This window comes from Cryptomeria japonica, chromosome 9 (genome assembly GCF_030272615.1).
Source record: "Cryptomeria japonica chromosome 9, Sugi_1.0, whole genome shotgun sequence".
Classification (NCBI taxonomy): Eukaryota; Viridiplantae; Streptophyta; class Pinopsida; order Cupressales; family Cupressaceae; genus Cryptomeria; species Cryptomeria japonica.
In genome coordinates this window covers 540,694,670-540,704,879 of record NC_081413.1, presented here as the reverse complement: position 1 = coordinate 540,704,879, position 10,210 = coordinate 540,694,670, and the positions used below count along the sequence as shown (strand labels likewise).

At 34.1% G+C, this 10,210-nt stretch overlaps 1 pseudogene; it reads left to right on the top strand.

Annotated features, from left to right (window-relative positions):
• Positions 1–4,294: 4,294 nt before the first annotated feature.
• LOC131858487 (stearoyl-[acyl-carrier-protein] 9-desaturase, chloroplastic-like) lies at positions 4,295–8,018 on the top strand (annotated as a pseudogene).
• Positions 8,019–10,210: the final 2,192 nt, after the last annotated feature.

The window sequence follows — 10,210 nt, the reverse complement described above, 5'->3', positions numbered from 1 at the left end:
TCTCCTAAGGAGATGCAACCTTAGCACAAGCCAAACAACCTCCCCATAATGTAAAACTTCATCATTTTCTCCTTGAGATTTAAATATAATGTTAGTTTAAATATTGAATAATTGATAGTATAGATAATTAATTTAGAATAACACTTTGAGAACGAATATTGATAATTCTAATAGGATGAAATTTTATGACTAAGATGAGGTCCAAAGTACTAATGGGTGGATAGAAATTGAGTTAAAAATAAACAGGAAAGGGGTGCACCTAACATTATAAATGAGATATGTTGCTAAAATAGTTAATGTTTAAGTTCGTCCTAGTGAATTAACTTATATAATTGCTAAAGATGTTGTATAGTTTGAGACAAGAGGATATGACTACAATAGATTATACTAAATAATACTTCAAGTTGAGAATCAAAGAAATTTATCATGATGAAGGCCTAAAGAAGGTGGAAAACTACATAAATGGTTTGAGAGGACCGATTTAAGAGAGTTGATTATGTTGAATACTTTGTGCTATGTATTTTTATTTTGCATAAGGATGGGAATTATTGATAAACGTAAAGAGAAAAATTATAGATATTAACCTGATTTTGAAGAAGAAATTATAACAAAATCTCTATCACTCCTACTGCTTATTGATATTTGATATAATTTTATATTAGAGCATATGAGATAATAACATATATAAGAGACAACAATAAAAATAAAATGCAATCATAATAATGCAAATAAGTGGATAAGAGATATTGAATAATATTAAATATATAATACCAATCTATGAGGAATCTTATAGAGCTATACACATTGATGTATAAACGAAGGACAAATATATTGAGAAATAAATATATGATATTAATATATTAGCCTATTGACAAATAGGGAAAGCGTACCAGTAGTTGATATAGCTAACTTCGTGCATCCATAGATCCTAAATAGTACATTGGATTTTGATCATTTTTTTTTGTTGTCTCTCTATGTGACTTAACTTCTTATAGCTATTGTTCTACATTTTGGGTAGTAACGCCGCATGCTGTGGGATCTGTGATGCATGCAAGGGTAAAAAGTACACATTTCAAAGTGTTTCCTAATACCTACTTAAAGATGCCCCAATAACCATGCACTTAAAATTTCCAATACTTATGCACAAATGACCTAGTATTTGTGCACAAATGCCCCAGCAGTTGTGCACAAATATACCAATTGTGGATAAAAAAAGCTAAAAAGTGAGCAGCTATTGGTACATGTGGACTTTATTAATGGAATTTTAGTTATCATTTTTTTGGTTTCTGTAAAGTTAATAATTGAAAGGTTCAATGAAAAATGGTAATTGAAACATAGAAGTGCTCTTCCATTACATAAATAAATAAAATGATAAAAGATTGGAGAAATCATCTATGGAAGAAAGAAGAAACATATGTGTAAGCAAGTTGGTGACCCCTTTCCTCACACCATGCCATGTGTTGAAATTATCTTTTAAATAAAATGATAAAAGATTGGAGAAATCATCTATGGAAGAAAGAAGAAACACATGTGTAAGAAAGTTGGTGACTCCTTTCCCCACACCATACCATGTGTTGAAATCAACTTTTGAATAAAATGATAAAAGATTGGAGCAATCATCTGTGGAAGAAAGAATAAACATACATGTAAGAAAGTTGGTGACCCCTTTCCCTGCACCATACCATGTGTTGAAAATAGATTTTGAATAAAATGATAAAAGATTGGAGCAATCATCTATGGAAGAAAGAAGAAACATATGTGTAAGCAAGTTGGTGACCTCTTTCTCCACACCATACCATGTGTTGAAATCAAATTTTGAATGATCTCCACCTTGCCATCATATGCAACACCAAACTCGCCCACTCACTCTCACCTTGCCATTTGAGCAACTCACGACCCTTGTAAGTGTACAATGATATACAAATTTACACATTGGTACACTACCCATCCATTAATGGGAGAGGACATGTGTGGGATGGCGCTAAGAAAGTTATGCGTGTGTTCATTGCAGTGTTAGAGAAGAGTCTAATTAGAGATAGGACAACACTAACCTTATGTCTACCAATGACATTTGCTAAAAAAATTCTAAAGCCTTTTCAACAAATTCATTTTGTGAGAATCCTGCAACCATGACAGTCCATGGGGGGCCATTTCTAGGAGGCGATCTTATTATTATTGAAGCCATATCCTTGTGATATAGAGTAAGACCCACTTTAAGAATTCTATTTGTCTTGGGTCAACAATTCTTCAATTTTCTAATGTGATGTATTTGATTATCAAGGAAGTTGACAAAAGTAAAAATCATTATCACATACGTGAAGTTCATGAACAAGTGCTTCATTCCATGAAAAGTTGTGGTGGCAATAAAATCATTAGAAATTGACTAGAGTTGATATATGATAGAAGACAAAACTTTAGCATTAACGTGAATGAAAATCTCTTTCACGGTAGAAAACTATGTAACACTCTATTGACATGTATCTAGATTTAAGTTCAATTTATGATTGTGTTCTTTAGAATGATCTTTGTTGACTATAGACAATTAATGATATTTATTATAAAATTTGAAAAGGCATTTCATCTTTATTTATTGGGTGGAGAAAGATATTCTAAACATTATGTGTTGGTACTATATGGAAAGTTTGTGTATTCATAATTAGATTATTATATGATTATGATTTTAAACTCTAAACTTTATAAATAATATATTTTAAATTACCCTTTAATTAAGTAAATGGACTTTAAGTCTTTATGAGTTCTTACTATTTTCTATAACTCATGTGAGTTTAATGTGAGTTTAATGTGTTACATTTGTTTCCAAAAACTATAAGATATTTGAATAGTATAATATGGTTATATCGATTAGCAAGAATGTAAATCTTTTAAATAATATGTTTTAGATAAATGTTCTTCTACCTAATAATGTCATCATGATGAAATGATATTGATACAAGAGTTTACTTGGAAATAAAAAATTGATGTAGAAATCTAAAGTTGACTTAGAAATCAAGAAATTAATTTGGAGAAGTTTTTTAACTTAAAAAATATCAATTGACCTAAATTGTCTTATGAGTATAAAATTATGGAAATGACTATTTTCCATTCAAAATAGTATAATTGTAAAAACACAAATTCCTATAACACAATTGTTTTTCAGTTGATTTTTTGCTGTAAAATAGTATTGAAAAAACAAATTAAAAAAATCAAACCAATAAAAATCGTTTAAAAATCCATTATGATTTATAAATTTTATATTTTGATCAAATACTATTTTATATAAAGAATAGAGAGCTCTTAAAATAATGACTGATTATTTAATAGTATCAATGATATGTGTAAGATTGTGAGGATACGTTGGTATTGCGTATTTTTTTCATATAAAAACACTCAAACTTTTATTGGAATCTTCAGTGCATTAAGCTGAGCAGTAAAATGGTATAGAGGAATTTCTTCGAAAGCTTCGTTGGAGTCTCGTGTGACTTAATTACAGTTATAGTGCTTGGTTTCCGTTAGATATTGACACAACATATATTTGTTTAATGCCTGTCAGTTTATCTTAAGTTTTAGATCTTTACTCTAGACCAACTTAAAACTGAAAAATAATAAAAATGGAAAAAATGATAAGAGAATATAACCTCGCAAAGAAGCTGTGATAATGCAAAGCGTTTTTGACGAGTGAGAATTGATCATGGAGGCACTAAAGCTAAAAGCCTTGACCCTTTTAGTGTTGGTTCCTAACATATGTATTGTGTATGTCTAATCAGGTGAGAAATGCGTACAGTTTTAAATCATACATATTAATCAGCATATTCAGTTAAGAGGATGTTAGTTAATTTTGAACGTTTAACACTTTTAAATCTAAAAATGTATTTTTAGTGTGACCACATTCATTAAGCAACATATTAAGCTTAGAAAATGTCATTCAATTCTGAGTATTTAACACTTTTAAGTTTAGAAGTATAAACTTACTGTCAAAAAATGCAAACAGTAATGTACTCTGTTGTTATTGAGAATTAATGGTGCTACTTGCAGAGAAATCCATTGCAATTCTTACGATATGCAACATTGAGGAGTAATGTGGTGAGGAAAAAATGGTGGTCAGGAAAGCATGATTTAGAAGTCCAAACTAATTCTATAACTACTTCTAATGGAAAAGTTGTTTGTACTGGTTTTTGCTGTTTTCGGTGTGATATTTTCTGTGAAATGGCATCTGCATCTGTTGTGAAATGCATTGTGAGCCCTAAATATCTAGCTTCTGAGGCCTTTATCCATGACATTAAAGAGTTACGGGAGCGGTCCCTTGAACTGTAAGATGACTATTTAGTTTGTCTGGTGGAAGATATGATTACAGAGGAAGCATTGCCGACTTATCAGACTATGCTTAACACTTTAGATGGATTGCGGGATGAGAGTGGTGCCAGTCCCACATCCTGGGCTGTGTGGACTCGTATGTGGACAGCCGAAGAGAACAGACACGGTGATCTTCTCAATAAGTATCTTTCTTTGTATGGCCGTGTGGACATGAGACAGATTGAAAACACCATACAGTACCTCATAGGATCAGGAATGGTAAGCATTCATCATCATTCTAATATTATTCACTGATCTTTGCAAACATATACTGAAAGCTATTGTAATTGTTGAATTTGATGTTGGTGGCAATTAGATATTAAAAGCTGTATTAATACAGTTTATATGATTATAATTTTTGTTCTTTTGTGCAGGTTTTTGTTTGCATCAATGTTTTGGATCACATTCAGTGATTCATCATTAGAGTTCTCTTATCTTGGTGATAGATCAAAGAGCTATTACAACTCTCTCATTCTGATGACGGATCATTGAGTTGAACTATATCAGAATGAGAAAGTTGTAGATGAGTCATTGAATGTAATCGGCATCATCATTGAGTGTGGTCTAAAAGATTGATGCAAACAAAAGCCTATACAATAGAATCCAAAAATTAAACAACAATTTTAAAAAATTTTAAAACTGTAAAAATTAATCTTTTTTAAGATTAATTTTTTCATTTACCCTATTTGAAACCTTAATGAAGGTAATATAAGTAATGTATTTTGACTTGGTTTCTTGTCTCTGTAGAATCCCCGCACTTACCCTATTTGAGACCTTAGTGAGGTAATATAGATATATTAACGTAATGTATTTTGACTTGGATTCTCTGTAGAATCCCCGCAAAGAAAATAGTCCCTTCCTTTGCTTTTTGTACACATCTTTCCAGGAGAGGGCAACGTTCATGTCACATGGCAATACTGCAAGATTCGCCAAAGATAATGGTAATCTCAAACTAGCTCAAATATGTGGAACTATTGCTGCAGATGAGAAGCGCCAGGAGACTGCATATACTAAAATAGTTGAAAAGTTGTTTGAGATTGTTCCTAACGATACGGTCATAGCTTTTGAGGACATGATGCAAAAGAAGATTACTATGCCTGGCCATTTGATGTATGATGGGTAGGATGCTAACTTGTTTGAGCACTTTTCAGTTGTTGCACAGAGGTTAGGGGTATACACAGCAAGGGACTATGCGGATATCATGGAATTCTTGGTGAAGAGATGGAATGTGGAGAAACTAGAAGGCCTTTCAGCCGAGGGAAGGAAGGCTCAGGATTATGTATGCAAATTGCCGCCTTATATCAAGTTTAGAAACACTCCAAACCCTGGAGTAATTCCCTAAACCTCTTTCCTACTAACTTGGTTCCAAGACAATCGCTCACCCAAGGCCTACCTACATACTAATGAGATCAAATTCACATGTAGTTCTACTCTCCTAATCTTTCAAGGAACATAAATATAGGCACCTATACTTAGGGTTTGATAACGACACAAGTAACCTTCCTCCTAAAAGAGAAATAGACTAAAGAATAATATAAGAGAAAAATCATAAAAGGGTTTAAGACAATAATGTAATAGATCACTATTTACCAATACCATTTCCAAAATAAAGTCGCAACTCACAAATTCTATTGATTAATAACAAACCACCAAAATTCTAGAATATAATTTTATATTCTAACAAGGTTTTGTTAAATGTCTCCCAATGATTAATAATACTTTTAATAGTATGCACAAGGTAACCCATTCAGGTTCATATAAAACTTTTCCTAAAGTATTTCTATCCAAGTAAATCAAGATCTCAAATTAAACTTGATACAATTAATTGAACTTGAACATCCAAAGATCCCTTAGAGACTTGTCTCATTAACATAGAACATCGAGTTTAATACTCATCAACAATAAATTCTCAAGTTGTATGCACATACATATTGTGATAACTTCATAAAACTCATAATTCTTATGAAACCAAAGTAATTGTAGGTTCAAGTCTCTACGTGAACCTAGTTTGATAAACATAGAGTTGACTAAATCTCTACAACCCCTTTCAAATTTTCCACTAGGCATGAAAAGATACATTTATTAAATATAATAAATTTTAATTATCTATCATCCCATACAAATTCATATAAAATACAGTGTTGAATATGTATATATTTAGCTCAATTAGGTTATGTAGGAGCATCTCGGGCACAAGAGAAATTCGCATCATTGTGCATCTTTTTTTTTAAATTTTCGTTGGAGGCATTTTTGTTTTAGTTGCATTTTTGGGTTTGATCTTAGCGTTGGCTTGGTTTGGAGTTAGTGTTTGCAAAAGTAGTTCAAATTTCAAGCAACTCGATGAGATGAAAAAAATGCTCTCTCTGATTCAAGTAAGTCCTAATGATGTGATGTAGGAGCATCTCTGGTCGTTGAGTAATCTTGCATTAACCAAAAAAAATATATTTATTTTTTAGTTATTCTTGTTCTGTGTTGCAGTTACTGTGTTACTTCCAGAATTCTCCGGTAGTTCATTTTCCGTTGTGGATCAGATTCTTGGATTCCAGGTGTGTTCTTATTCCTTATTCTAGATTGTGAGTTCATTTGAACTCTTTTCTAGCAAGTTATTGCTTCCGGATTGGCTGTTTCTTGGTTCCAGAGCAATTTTTGAGCTTAACGACTAGTTGGAGATTTCTTCTCTTGCAAAGAGATTTATCGACTTGTAGATCTAATTGGCACCATGTACGATGTTCCTAGGCCCTTAACCAACCTTCTTGGGTGGTCCGCACTTCGTTATTATCTCTGGTGGAGGTGATCTTCACACTTTGGGTTTGACCTATCTTACACATTTCATTTTCCTATCTTTGGAGAATGCTATCTTTTGTGGCTAACTTGGATGTGTTCCATATGCTATTTATATTGTTGTAATTGATCCTTTGGAGAGTAGAGAAATATAGTATGAATATGAATTCATGTTATGTAATTTGGATACCTCTTGGGGGTCCGGATGGATTGCAATTTGGAATGTAAGTTGTTCTAGGCCTATTAGCTTGTATGTAAATAGGATGTTGCCGACTGATTTATAGTGAATCTATGATGTTGCAGATGTTTGAATCAAAATTTTCTCTATGTTTTGTTGTTGCTTCCATTGTGTTACTCTTACTACATGATCTGGATTGTTCCCTTTGAGGACCCTCTGGATTATTGCTGCACCAACTGGTATCAGAGCTGGTTGCGAACCTTGAGGCATTCCTTTGGGTGAACAGATCGCTGATTTGAGGCAGGTTGCAAGTGTGTTCAATAGATCACCGATGAAGAGGCAATTGAAACTTGTAGTTATATCGTCGAGCTGAGGAAGTTGAATCGAAGTAAAGGAGAAGATGCCGCCAAGAAGGATGAACCCTCGAAGGGTAGAGCAAATGATGGAGGATTTTAGAAATGAGATGAGGAATGAGATCCGAAATGCATTGGCTAGTTTACGGAGGAATCTAGAATCAGAGGATGAGTATGAAGAGGTTGGAGAGGAACTGGAGGTGGAAGAGGTTGAAGGACCAAAAGATGAAAGGGAAGAAATATTCCTTAGAGTGGTGACACAAGTGAGTAAAGTTCACAAAGTGGAGGTTTCTAACTTTTCAAGTACGTTAAATCCAAAAGACCTAATAGACTGGATTAGAGAATTGGAGGACTAATTTGAGTTTGAGGATATCAGAGATCTGTAGAGGGTTAGGTTAGCACAAACTAAGTTGAAAGGGCATGCTACTTTATGGTGGAAAGAGTTGCAGAGAGATAGAGTGGAGAATGGTGAGATGAAAATCACTTGGTGGAGACATATGGCTGCAAGATTGAAGGCTAAATTCATTCTGGGAGACTATGAGTTGGAATTGTTTAAGAAGTTTCAGAACTTGAAGCAGAGGAACATGAGTGTGAAAGAGTATACTGAGGAATTCTACAAGGTGATGATCAGATTTGGACATAGAGAGATGGATAGAGAGAAGGTGGCTAGATACATAAATGGACTTGGATTTAACATTCAAGATGAGATGAGTATGCTGAAGATTTCTACAATGGAGAAGGGTTACCAATATTATTTGAAAGCCGAAGATAAAGTGAAAAGAAGACAACATAATAACCCTAAGGGAAGAGATAGATATGCAGTGAATAGAGGGTAGATGAGTGGTAGTATGGAGAAGCCGACTACTGAAGATGAGTCAAGATCTAAATGGAGTAAAGAACCTAATCAAAAGACACAAAGAAAAGGGAATGGTAGTAGCAACATGGAATTCATGGGCAAATGTTTCAAGTGTGGAGAAATCGGGAACACATCTTATGAGTGTTCCTTGAGGACTAATAAAGGGATGGCAAGAAATTTCATAGCACGTGAGGAACCAAATACTGGAGCTGCAGATGAGAGTATGATAGCACCAAAGCAGGGAGAATCCCTTATGTTTAGAAGAGTCTTGGTGGAGCAAAGCAAAGAAGAAACCAGATCTACACAAAGGAAGGATCTTTTCCAGACTGTATGCAAATCAAGAGGTAAGTGTTGTAAGGTTATTGTGGATATTGGAAGTGCTGAAAATTTGGTATCAGAGGAGATGGTAGGGAAGCTTGGTTTAAAGAGGCTTGAGCATCCTTGTCCTTACAAGGTGAGTTGGTTAAAATATGATCAAGTGGTAGAGGTGAGAGAGAAGTGCTTGGTGAATTTTAATAGTGGGTCTTTCAAAGATAAAGTCTTGTGTGATGTTGTGTCTATGAGTGCTTATCATGTTTTGCTGGGTAGATCTTGACAATATGATAGAGGAGCTATCTATGATTGTACAAGAAACCTAATCACTATTGAGAAGGATGGAAACAAGTTTACTTTGGCTTCTTTGAAGGAGAAAGAGAAGGAAGTGAAGAACTTGAGTCTTGTGAAGATTTGAAGTGTTGAGAAGAAGGATACAAAGGTTATACGGATGATGGCATTGATTAGAAGAAGGATCTTGTGGATGGGTCTGTTAGCAAGATGGTACCGGATGACAGTGAAGTTAGATGTGGTAGTGGATAAGAGGAGTTCTGGTGGAAGGAATAAATCAGATCTGCGGAGGAAAGAGAGTGGTAATAAGAGATAGTGTGTAGGTATGAATCAAAGAAAAAGGGGAGAAGAGGAAAAGAAGTTGGGAAATTCAACTGAGTTACTGGAAGGGGTAAAGAAGAAGAACTTTGCAGATTTAGAAGACATTTGGATCGGAAATGAGCATGGGGTCTATATTCCAAATCCTTTTCGATGTTCAAGATTTTCCTCTCATGGAACATCTTTTTCCACTTGGGGTGTCTGATGCAGGAGCATCCCCAGTCATTGAGCAATCTTGCATCAACCAATTTTTTTTTTTTCAATTGTTCGTGTTTTGTGTTACTTCCAAAATTCTCTGGTAGTTGTTCATTTTTTGTTGTGGATCAAATTATTGGCTTCCAGGTGTGTTCCTTTTCCTTTTCCTATATTTCCAATTCATTTGGACTCTTTTCCGACAAGTTATTGCTTCCGGATTGGCTGTTTCTTGCTTTCAGAGCAGTTTTTGAGCTTAACAACTAGTTGGAGATTTCTTCTCTTGCGGAGTGATTTCTCGACTTGCGGATCTAATTGGCACCACATATAATTTTTCTAGGCCCTTGACTAACCTTCCTAGGTGTTCCACACTTTGTTATTATCTTTGGTGGAGGCGATCTTCACGCTTTGGGTCCGACCTATCTTAAACGTTCATTTTCCTGTCTTTGGAGAATGCGATATTTTGTGGCCAACCCAAATGTGTCTTGGATGCTATTTATATTGTTATAATTGGTCCTTAAGAGAGTACCAAAATATGGGATGAATATGAATTCATGTTATGTAATTTGGATACCTCTT